General features: G+C 42.5%; 1 non-coding gene across 1 annotated transcript; it reads left to right on the forward strand.

The window, feature by feature from the left end:
* Positions 1-402: 402 nt before the first annotated feature.
* On the forward strand, positions 403-474 carry TRNAT-CGU (transfer RNA threonine (anticodon CGU)). Its single transcript has one exon. It is a non-coding gene; the product is annotated as a tRNA-Thr (tRNA).
* The last annotated feature ends 12,022 nt before the right edge of the window (positions 475-12,496 follow it).

The following is a 12,496-nucleotide window of genomic DNA, read 5'->3' on the forward strand; positions in this document are numbered from 1 at the left end:
CTGCACCCCGACTCTTCCCTGTCCGCCTGTCCTCGTTCGTTCCTTGAACTTTGAAGAGGCTGGAAAACCCCTTTTGGTTGCAACAATAATAATTAATTTAACTGGATCTGTCAGACCTGGAATAATAATGTGTTTATGATCATGGCGGAGGTGAATTGTTAGAGTTTTGTAGGATGTCTCAAGTTAATATATGAGCAACAAATGCAAAGATGAAAACCGCTAATGGGAAGGAAAACAAGCGCGTGGCTAAAACATTCGCGGCCGCAATTGTTAATATCTTGATAACGCTTGGTCCCGGGGAAAGGACCGAAGGCACCCGCTGCGTCCATGGGTCATGGTACTTTACGAGCTTTGAGCTGTTGTGAAATCTGACTCTACTCGGGCACCCTATTTAACAACTGCGGCGCGGTGGCCAAGTGGTAAGGCGTCGGTCTCGTAAACCGAAGATCACGGGTTCAAACCCCGTCCGTGCCTTAAAAAGTTACGTTTTAAATGGCACATATTGAACCTGCCACCTAATCCCTGTGCTCGAACTGGGACCCATCTGGCAGCCGAAACGGATAGGGTTAGTTTACAAATCGAACAAATATAAAGGAGTCCCGTGAGTATGTACAAACTGAAGTCATTGTCTTCACCCGGAAGCTGCGTTTGTCTATAAAGCCAGTCTTAAACTGTGTTTCGTGGAGAATATTTAAATGCCTCATAATAGCTCCTGAACTTTAAGGCGAACCATTTCTGAGCCTGTCTTTGTGAAAATGCCCTAGGTGTTAAAAAAAGGTCAAACGAATTTGGACTTTTTGCGGGTTGTATTAAACTGAACAAAAACAGTAGCAGATTGACAAAGAGTTTGCACCTTCGCTGGCAAATCGATGCTCATTTTGAGCCGCACCCGCACATAATTGTCAACACCAGAATTTATAGCAGTCTGCCACATGGTGGTGCTGTTTGTCTAACATAGAGACGAGCACAACCACCATTGATTATTAATTCAATATACCTTAAACTAGCATATTCCTGCCTTGCAAGTGCTATGAAGACCTGGATTAGTCTGAATTGTGATACTTAGAGAAGTGTGATGCTCAGTAGTTGTGTTGGGAATGATTTTGACAGTACAGGCAGCAGCAATGGGCCGTAGGTCCCAGTACAGTAGAGCACAAGAGCAGTAGCACAGAAGAATGCACTGTAGGAAGCACACACTGACAGTAGCACAGAAGAATGCACTGTAGGAAGCACACACTGACAGTAGCACAGAAGAATGCACTGTAGGAAGCACACACTGACAGTAGCACAGAAGAATGCACTGTAGGAAGCACACACTGACAGTAGCACAGAAGAATGCACTGTAGGAAGCACACACTGACAGGAGCACAGAAGAATGCACTGTAGGAAGCACACACTGACAGTAGCACAGAAGAATGCACTGTAGGAAGCACACACTGACAGTAGCACAGAAGAATGCACTGTAGGAAGCACACACTGACAGTAGCACAGAAGAATGCACTGTAGGAAGCACACACTGACAGTAGCACAGAAGAATGCACTGTAGGAAGCACACACTGACAGGAGCACAGAAGAATGCACTGTAGGAAGCACACACTGACAGTAGCACATCGGGACAAAAGGGGAGATACACATGGTATTAAATTGAAATGTATTCATACAGCACCTGGAAGAGACAAGCATTTCGTCATCAATCAGACAGCATAACACAATATATAGAGATTGTACAGCTATTCAATACAATACATAGGATAATGGGCTATATACCTAAACGCTTATCAGGTCCCAAGGGCGAGACCTATTGGCTGTGCCAATGCTTATTTTGTTAGGCACAGGGAGACTAAGGGCCTCATTTATTAGGCTGTGCGTCACTTTTACTCCCCTGGTGCGTCACTTTTTGTGACGCACCAGCAGTGTAAAAAATGTGCCTTGTTGCACCATATTTACAAAGTGTCGCATCTACCTAGATGCGTCACTTTGTAAACCCCTGCGCAACATTATACCTGCGCCAGGCATAATGTATGCAAGGGGGCGTTCTGACGCAAGAAAGGGTCATAGAAGTGACGCAGTAAAATCTATAGGATTTGACTGCGCCACTTCTAGGATGCAAATGCTTCAATTTCTTACGCCTGCCTTACAGCAGGCTTAAGACTGAAGCAGGCCCTTTCACATGGGGCTTGCCCCATGTGAAAGTACACATTGTTGGAGTTGCGTCACTTTTGTGACACACTCCAGCAATGAATCACTTTTGTGCCATTCAGATACGTCAGAAATACTGACGTATCTGTAACTCCTTGCGACATGATGCGTCATACAGTAAATATTACGCATCAATCATGTCGCAAGGAGGGCGCACTGTGAAGTGACGCATCGCTGCGTCACTGCTCATAAATGAGGCCCTAAGTTATTTGCCCAGAATCACAAGACCCAGAGGCTCGATCCTCGGTTTCCCAGATCCAAGGTCGTCACCTTAGCCGTCAGACCACATCCTCTCCCATCTCCCCATCATGGCATGGGTAGGGCATAAATGGCCAGATCTTGTTGTGAACCTCCAGAAGATTCACCCAGGTCAATCACCTTCAAGGAAGGGCGCACACTGTTCACTACCAATGGATGATTCTGTGCTGACAAGTCTCCCAAACAATAGTATTGATTCAAGAAGTGTCAATCTGTTCTTCAGTTGGGGGTTTGATATTTAAGGGTTTTGAATGCTGTTGGCACCTAGCATTGTTGTTTTATTTCAATGTGACCTCTCAGGCTGCTGTGAGATAACTAAATGTGAGTGATAACTAAATTATTTAATGGGAAGAGGAAGGCGTTTGTTACAGAAAATGTTTTAACAACTCCTGGGGTAACAGGGGGGCATATTACCAACGAGTAGCGATATATATTGCTAACTAGGCTTTGCAACAATTTTTTTATCACTAAGCATCGCCGGAAATTATCGCTGAGATAACTTGCTATTAGCAACGTTTATCTCCAAAGCACTAACTTTTCCGGCGATAGCGTAAATATTGCTGATAATACAGCGATATTCACGCATTAGCGACAAAATGCTCTTAGCCATGTTATCCACCTCTCATTGGATAACATGGCTTGCTAATAGAGCGATAGAATTATCGCCGCTTAGCGGCCGAAAACGGCCGCTAAACCGACGATAATTGCCTATTGCCCCCCTTGGTAATATGCCCCATAGTATTTCTCAGACCGTGGGTAAGGTTAAACAGCAAAATTCATAATCACCTATGCTTATCACTGACTGACAGGCAACGACTCTCCTCTTCATAAATCAACATATAATGTAAACACCACCCAATGCCAGACCTATTTGGCTTTCCAATACTTTTTCAATGACTAGTACAAACAGCGAGACAACCGGCAGAACGCACTCTGAGCTAAAAGAAAAGTAACTTTAAGAGCGTTCCCTTTACAGGTATCTTAAAGTCTCCCTTTGTTACGTTGTATTGCAACCCAACACAAATATAAGAAAAGGAAGGTAACTTTCATCTGAAGAAAAATATACAGTGGAGAGGAAGAACAACTTAAACACGTTACCATCAGTATGGATGTGACTTTAATTCAGTAAGACATTTAAACCACACTGGCGCAATTACTATAAAGTTGATGCATGACTGTTTTAACAATGCATGTACTACTACTGCAGCAAAGGCAGACACTAAAAGTGAGCAATGAAAAGAAATGAAATGAGAAAGAAAGGCACCCTCTAAAAGTCAACTACGACTTTTCGTGATTCACTGTTATGTATTTAACATTAATGAAAAGTACATTCTTCACTAGTCTCAGCTTTGCTTCCTAAAGTTCGTGCCAGACATTCTGTTTCCTTTCTTTAAATTCTCCAGAATGGTGCTTCTCTGTGCATGAGTCTCCTTTGCCGGATTACTCTCCTCTGTTCCGTTGCCGATGACTGTGTTTACATTTCAGTTAACAGACTCTGGGGCCTATTAGCAAGAAATAGCAATATTTATCGCTAAACGTGGTTAGCGACTTTTTTTGTTTCGATGACTATCGCTGGATTTTTTAGCATAGAAAAAATGCTATTAGCAAGGTTTTTCTCCATTGTGCTAAAACATCCAGCGATAGCGGCGAAATGGGAGAATATCGCTGGAAATCCAGCGATATTCTCGCATTAACGCCAATGGGGGCTTAATCTGATAATCCACCCCCCATTGACTATACAGGTAAGTCAACTTTTTAGCAGGTGTTAGTTTATATCGATAATCGTGCTTAGCGCGATTTTTTTTATCGCTTCGCCTGCCTTGCTAATAGGTGATAGCTGTGTTAGTGACTGTTTTCAGTCACTAACAGTTTGGGTACGCCCACTTTGCATGTCATTAGCGATAAATATCGCTGACATGCAAAGCGGGCCCCAAACCTGTAGCTATCGCCTAGAAGCTGTTGTTAACTGCTGTTAGTGACAGCTTGCCAATAGGGCGATAAAAATATCGCTGCTTTAGCGGTAAATAGTCCTGCTAAAGCGGCGATATTGCCCTTGCTAATATGCCCCTCTCTTCTTATTTCCCTTAAATGTGCCTCCCCCAGGACAGAACAAGTTTGCAGCTGCACTTACCCTGTTTGTGCACAGTGCAGCTCTTTAAAGGTGCAGCATTGCGCAAACAGAGATATTTGAGCTCTATATGTAATACAGCCCCCTGCGGCTGTGACGGACAGTCTCCCTAGGATTTGCTGCACTTTTTTTTTTAATGCAAACTGTATGAAACCCCCGATAGGCATATTCTGGTTCCCATTTTAAAAAGAATGAATTTTAGACGGGTGCGGCCGGCCCTTGTGTATCTTCAACAGTTGAAAGAGGACTTCAACTTTTTTATAGTAGGGTTTTTAAAAAAAGCTTCTGTGAAATCGAGGACCTGCATGGACGTGTAAAGTCTGTTGATCTAGGCATGTTTTTTAGTTTAGCTGATATAGTTTGCGGTACAGGATGATTTTTTAAATCATGTTTTACCACATAATTGTTTTTATGTACTTGTATCTGTGCAACTTTCATGGTTTTCTGAACAAAAACCGAATAAAGTTTATTTGATTGATTGATTGAATACAGCCCAAGGTGTTGTTAGAATATTTGGGACTTGAGCCCTTTCCTTCAGAAGGTATTGGCAGGACTTCGACAGAGATATCATTCCATACTACTGAGGCATAGGAAGTGACAGCCTTTTTTCTAGCTAATGCAGACTTATGCAGTGATAAAGGTGTAACAACTGCATACGTAAGAAAGTGACTTTTGGATCGCACATATTGAGAGACTGTTAATTCTACTGTCTTGGTGAGACTAATACTGTTGTATTTCCATAGTCAGATGACATGAATTTTTGTGCTACATGGTTGAAAGCGACAGTATTTTATGTAATTTTCATCCTGTATCAATTTCTGAGGTAAAAATACAAACAGGAGTACATATATTATTTTCTTTAACTTCCCTATCATCTGAAAAAGACATATTTAGGATTTCTGGGTAGCATGGTGGGCGAATACTGGTGCATTGGAGCACAGACGGCTTTCCATAGACATACCCTCAGTATTCCAGCTCTGTGTGTCTGGCTTAAAATAAAGACTCGCTTCTTGACACACCACAGGGAGACCAGACCCCCACTCACCAAGGAGTCCAGTGGTGGCCCTACAGTGGCTCGTTTGGGTGCTCGACTTAAAATGGTGGCCTGTGCTAAAGCCAGATGGAACAGACATGCTAAGAAAAAGCAAAATGACTCAAAAACCTAACATACATCGATTTGAAAAAGATGACTATTTAAACACAGTAGTACATAGGAAAACAATTTGTGGTTACGGTTTGGCTTCATATAAAGCTGCACGGACAAACCACCCATGAGGGACCCTGGCTTCCCATAGGTTTCAGTTGATAGGCGCGAAAATGAATGGTCACAATACACCTCCTCTTCATGCACACAGATCCCACACAATGCAAACTTGTGGAGGGGTGCTGTATGTATTGTTGGATGTTGTGCTGCAGTGGTGTGAAAAAGGAAGCGGGTAGGTGCATGGAACTAATCAGCCGCAGCGCACACAAAGCATGGCCATAGCGAGGTGTTGAAAACATTAATGCTGTGTGCTGGTTGTGGTGATCACCTGAGAGTCATGGTAGCTGGTTGAGGTAATGCACTCAAACTTTGAGATCTCTGATGTATGTAAACAGAGTGCAGATGGGAAAAGCTGAACTTGTGCAGGTGTTGTAAATAGTCTTTGTGACTGCTGCCCCACCTCATGTCTCACCAACCCTGATTTCAATATCCATGGTGGGATGAAAGACACGCAAGAATGTTCCCTTAGAGCCATGAGGAGGAGGAATGCACTCAAAGCCTTAGGCATCATCACTACCATCAAAGCCCTGCCCCACAAAACGAGGAGTGGGAGACTCAGTGAATGTGCAGTGCAGTAGGTACTGGTGCTCCAGTGGACATGGCCTGCTCTGCGGATTAGCCAGTTTGAGTCCTCAGACACACCCACTGCTGCAACAGATTCTGTGGGTTAATCTCTCTAGGCAGACCCCTTAATGAATGGACCTTGCACTGCCCTCTGCTGCGGCATGGGGTGATGGAAATCTGCCTGCCTCTGCCTGAAGTGTACTGACTTTATCCCAATGCCACATCTATTTAAAAATTGTATATTTTCTGAGGTTTTAGGTCATGTAAATACTTTGTCAACATAAACAAAAATGGTAATGCATGAATCTAACTGATCAAAAACACTGAGGGGCATATTTATGACAAAATCACACAGAGCAGCTCAGCAAGTCACCCTGCTGCACTGCATCATAGGGAGAGGGCAAGAATTCACTGTATTTAACATAATACAGCACATTCCTGTCTTTTCCCCTCTTTTGGTGCACAATATGCTGCCTAGCGCCAATACAGGCACCATTGCAGCATGGTGCAAGGGTGCCTACACTGTAAGCAGGATTGTTTTTGTACAAGAGGCAGCACCTTCCTGCACACAAGCAATGCTCCGAGACATTTTCCCCTTTCTATATGTGCTGCAGAATAGAATGCAGCACATACAGAAAGAGGAAGTAACAAGGAGAAATAAACATATTTCTCCTTTGTTACATAGCATTTTGGCTCATTCCCAGGGCTACTAGTAATGATAAATCTTGGAATACACGGAAACACACAGGTAGATGCGTGGGAACACCAACTCCCCACCCATGGAAAGCCTACCAGGGGCAGAGTAGTGCAGTGATTTTCCCTAGGTTGCCTTACTGAGAAAACCTGGATGAAACACTTAACAGCCTTCAACTGAACACCACACATCATATAGTCCACAAGATCACTCGGAACAACACTCAACAAGAATCTCACCATGCAGGAAAACATCAGCACAGCCACCAGAGGAGCAAACTTTCCTATGAACTTTCTTAGAAAACTAAAACGCTTCCTCAATGATGACGGCCTAAAAACAGCCGTACAAGCTCTAGTTATACACAGAATAGACTATTGGGATACAACCCTTTATGATTTGCCAAGTTCTAGACTGGCTCCACTAAGAGCCTCACTCAATACAGCAGCAAGACTCATCAACGGCTCCAAAAAGAACAACAACCACATCACCCCTGATCTAAAGGCACTGAACTGGCTCCCTTATGAGGCAAGATCACAGCTAGAAATTGCCTCCATGACACTCAAAGCCCTGCACTTCAACACACTAAAGCATCTAGCAGATAAACTGGAATTATCTGGAGGTAGCAGAACCATGAGAAGCACCATTACCTTGCTTTTGAAACCTCAAAAAGTTTGGAAAAATAAAACCTTCAACCGCACCTTCTCTGGCCTCGCACTTGGGATCTAGAACGCCCAGTCCCCGGCAATCAGAATGAACCCTTCAATCTCATCCTTCAAAAAAGAAGTCAAACCACTTCTAATGAACAAAACTCTCACCTGATCGCAGTTCTGGAGCGAGCTGGGTACCAACCAGACTCAGCTCACCTACCAGGATCTGTCCTAAACTCAAAGCGAGTATGACTAACACACTCCTGAATACTTCCGGACCTACAACTATTACTGTCAACATTTACGTTCACATGTCATCTACTCCTATCTATAGTCCTAGTTCTCACTTTTCTTTCTGATGTAACATTTGTAAAGCAACTTGATACCCTCACTTGGTTTAGTTTGTGCTATATAAAACTTTATAAATAAATAAAAATAAATAAATTACTCTAGATTTAAAAAGCCACGCAAGGCCAGGCCACACAAGGTGGCTTGCAAGGCTTGATAAATCTAACTTAAGCGTTGCGTCATTCTTGCCGTTCACTGTGTGGCGCAAGGGAAATGCAACTATTTAATAAAATGCCCTTAATGTCCTTCATCTGTGTAATACCACTTGAGTCCGCAAGAGGTAAAAACGGAAGAGAAAAAAGATCTACATAAATTTGTCACTGTATAAAGAACACCTCTGCTCAAGGATTGCTTGAAGAGCAACACTTTTAACATAATCTCTTGATATAGCAAAAAAATGTTCGCATGGTCTAACTTTCAATCTTTTTACAACACTCATTTTTGGAGTTGCGTTACTCTGTTGAAGTTATGGTTTGTTTTTAGCTCTTTCTCTTTGCCATCAGAATTAATTTTTTATTTGAACCCCGGGACACTTGATATACATGTGCTGTACTTTTTCTGTAGTATTTAAAATACATCCCTTCTGAATATTAATTGCTGGCAAAGTTAACAAAAACATCTCTTTTGGGTCTCCTCGGATACAACTGAAAAAAGATTCGGCTTGAACTCCCTACTTGGGAAATTAGTCCACACCTCAGTTTCACCTGTGTGTCTGAAACAGTTAGTAAAAGCACACCCTGGTACTGAACCCGAATTTCAATTTAATATATTGTATATTTATGGCAAAATGTGAAGTTTCACCCTACCATCAATTAAATAGACATTTTTATGAAAGCAGTCCTTTTAAAATATTTCTATGCTTGAAATCTATTGTTGTTTTCTCACCTAAGGGATCAGCTATGAAACTGGCCAGGAGAACTGAAGCTCCTCCTGGAGACAAGCAGCTGCACTGGCTCCTTCAGACTGTGGGTTTCTTCAGCCTTTAATAGTTTGCTGTAATCCTCTCTTGGCTTGTTAGGTGCAGATCTTGGTACCATGGAGCTGTTGGGCCTCTCTTGTGACCACTCTGTTGTGGATAACGTTTTCAGCATCTTTTGGTCATCTTTTGAAAGGAGGTTGTAATGCACAGAGGATTTATTATCATGAGAATTGCTCTACAGATCACACAAACAGTGTCAATGCAATGAACGCACACATGTGATTTAATTTATGCATGTACAGATGAGCGCAATTAATTGAACAAAAGATAAACGTAGACTCAAATGTCTTCATAATTATGTTGACTAAACCATTTGCATAAAGGACTTGACTGTAAGAAGGAAGGCCTCTGAACATCCTATGGCTTATATCTAAAATAGTGCCAGGTCAGCTTTGATCTATGAGTACAGTCTCTGGTCTCCAAGCTACAACCTACTCTCAGTAATCTGTGTGCCTGATCAAATTTGCACACTTCCCAGGTGCTGCCATCATTGTATGAGTCCACCTTCAAAACAATTGCCATCTGCTCTGTTTCCATGCATTCTTTGTACCAAGTATAACGTCTGTAAATCGGTTCCAACACACAAGCGTGTGCACACACACATGCAAACACACACACCTCCACTAAACATTGCTGTGTTTAAAGGATTCTTTTCTGGAGCATCTGTATAACCCATGATGAACATGGCTGTCTCTTAAGGGGCACACCCAATCTTTTTGCCCTCAACCAATCTATTTTTTGTTAAAGATTGTTTTTGGTTGCCTTAGTAATCACTGCACTTTATTACTGTTCACCAGTGCTATAGTGCTTGTGCTTGCTCCTTAAAAACATGGTAAGATTTTCTTACCCCAGATTGGCATATTTCATTTTCTTATAAGTCCCTGGTAAATTGGTATACCATATACCCTGGACAGGTAAATTAAGTGCTACTAGTGGGCCTGCAGCACATATTGGACTTCAGTAACCCTATGAAACGTTCATCAGGTCTGCCATTACAGCCTGCTTGTAATTTGAGACTGCTAATGCGACTTGGCAAAATAACCCCTTTGCCAAGCCTTAAACTCCCTTTTGTGCATATGTAAGTTACCCCTAACGAAGGAAAAAGACTGCCCCATATGTCAGGACGCCTTGTATTTCAAAAGTTGGACATGCACTTTTAAGTTTTGCTTGTTCTGGTATGTTTTTCACTACTGTGAGGCCTACCTCTTCCATACAAAAAGATTGGTTTACCTTATTACATTTAATAAGTGTTAACCTTTGATGGGAAGCAGGTAGGGAAGTCATGTTTGGTGTCTGAGAAATTGTAATTTAAAATTGCCTTTAATGGTAAAGTCAGATTTTAAATCACAATTTTGAAAATGTCATTTTTAAAAAGATGACATTTTCCTCTCATAACTATTTTGTGCCTGCAGCCTGTTCCTAAGTCACAGGACTAGGGGCCAGATGTAGGTAATTCCTATTTACCGACTCTTAAATACTGAATTTTACCGATTCGGTATTTAAGAGTCGGTAAATAGGAAGGGGGAGATGTAGGTAATTCGAATTTAAGAATTACCGAATCGGTAGTATTTGGTATTTACCGATTCGGTAAATACCGAATCGATATTGCCCATTGATTCCTATGGGCCATGAAGCCCATAGGAATCAATGGGCAATACCGATTCGGTATTTACCGAATCGGTAAATACCGAATCCTGCAAGGGTGCAGGGGGTGTCACTTTGACACCCTCTAGCACCCCAATTCTGGAGGGCATGTCTGTGTGTCACATTGCACAGGTGTGCATGCACAGATGTGCATGCACACCTGAATTCGGTATTTTACCACCCAATAGGATTGGGTGGTAAAATACCGATTCTTAAGGGCCTGTGGCACTCTTAGGAGTGCCACCTATATGTGGATTTACCGAATCGGTAAATATACCGATTCGGTATTTTACCGATTCTGTAAATTTACTGATTCGGTAAATTTACAGAATCGGTAAAATATAAGCCCCTTACATCTGAAAACCCTAATACCGGTCGGTAACGGCCAAATTCAGCCATTACCGACCGGTATTAGGGCTCCTACATCTGGCCCTAGGTGTGAGTAAAAGTTGGTTCTGGGATATTCCTCCCAGACAGTCATTCAATAGAGGTATTAGGTGTGTCTGAATGGGCTTTTTTATGCAGGATGGGGGCAGAGTTGGGCTTAGCCCAACTTACAAATAAATAGGTTGTGCACTGGTCTCTCACAAAGGATTTCACACTAGTCTATTATGCTTTTAGCCAGGATGGAGCCAAGGCAGGTGGTCAGGAAATTCCAATCACTTCTGAAAGGGTAACATTTAGAAACTTCTCCTACTTGAAAGAAGGCACCAGGCACAAAACGGGACCATCAGACCCACTTGTCAGATCACTTCTGGACCTGCAGAAGGCTAAAGGGGAAAAGGACTACTGTACTGATCTTCTGCAAGAAGGACTTCCCTACTGCCCTGCTACGTTGCTACAGTTCAGGCCTGCTTCCTGAGTAAGAAGGGCTGGACTTGCATATTGAACCAAGGACAATCAGAGTAATTCTAAGGGCTATTTGGCTGGCCTCCTGATCAGAGCTGTAGGACAGAAAAGGTTCCAACCATCTTGCACCTGGCCTCTGCCTGCTGTGAGTACCAACCCCCAAGTGGTGTCACTCTAGACCTTAACCCTTGGAAGTGGGCATAAAGGTGATCTGCAGGCCAAAATGTTGTCTCCACCAGAACCTACTCAGTACTACTCAGTACAATGCAAACCTGATTCAGCAGATGCACGCCTGCATTGCAGCCCATGTAACTCATGTGAAACACCGATGTGCAACACATACTTAATGCAGACCTCACATCGTTCCATGGGACTGCCGCTGTGGGCTTAATGTTCAGCATCCAAGACATAAGGTACATTTCTCAGCTGGCATAACCTGGCCGCCATAGGTGGCTCATGCTCTATCACTGTTGCACTGAAGTTGTGACTTTTTACCCAATTCAATAAAATTGCACATCTCTTGTTTTACTAATTGGATTGTTGTCATTTTGGTCTCGAATAATTGATTCAATTGTACTCAATTCATTCTAAATTGGTTTGGGTTTTTTCTTTTGTTGTTTTTCTACTTTATTACTGTTTGTGTGCTGCATGAATAGTACCTGCTGCTTGTGCGCCAGGCTAACAGAAGGTTAGGTACAGTTTAATCTAGTCACTTTAGTGGTTTACCCTAATTGGGATTGGCTTATTGCTTGAATAGGGTATTACCCCTCATCCAACAACCAATTTCTGACACCCAATGTCATGTACCTAAATATAATCCTGACTCACTGTTTCTTTATGGGTTTCCAGAATGCATTTTGTCAAACCATGATCTTCTCCAATTGGTTGTTCCTTCTAGAAAACCTGTCTTTCCATTTTGATG

The sequence above is a fragment of the Lissotriton vulgaris genome, chromosome 8 (genome assembly GCF_964263255.1).
Source record: "Lissotriton vulgaris chromosome 8, aLisVul1.2, whole genome shotgun sequence".
Classification (NCBI taxonomy): domain Eukaryota; kingdom Metazoa; phylum Chordata; class Amphibia; order Caudata; family Salamandridae; genus Lissotriton; species Lissotriton vulgaris.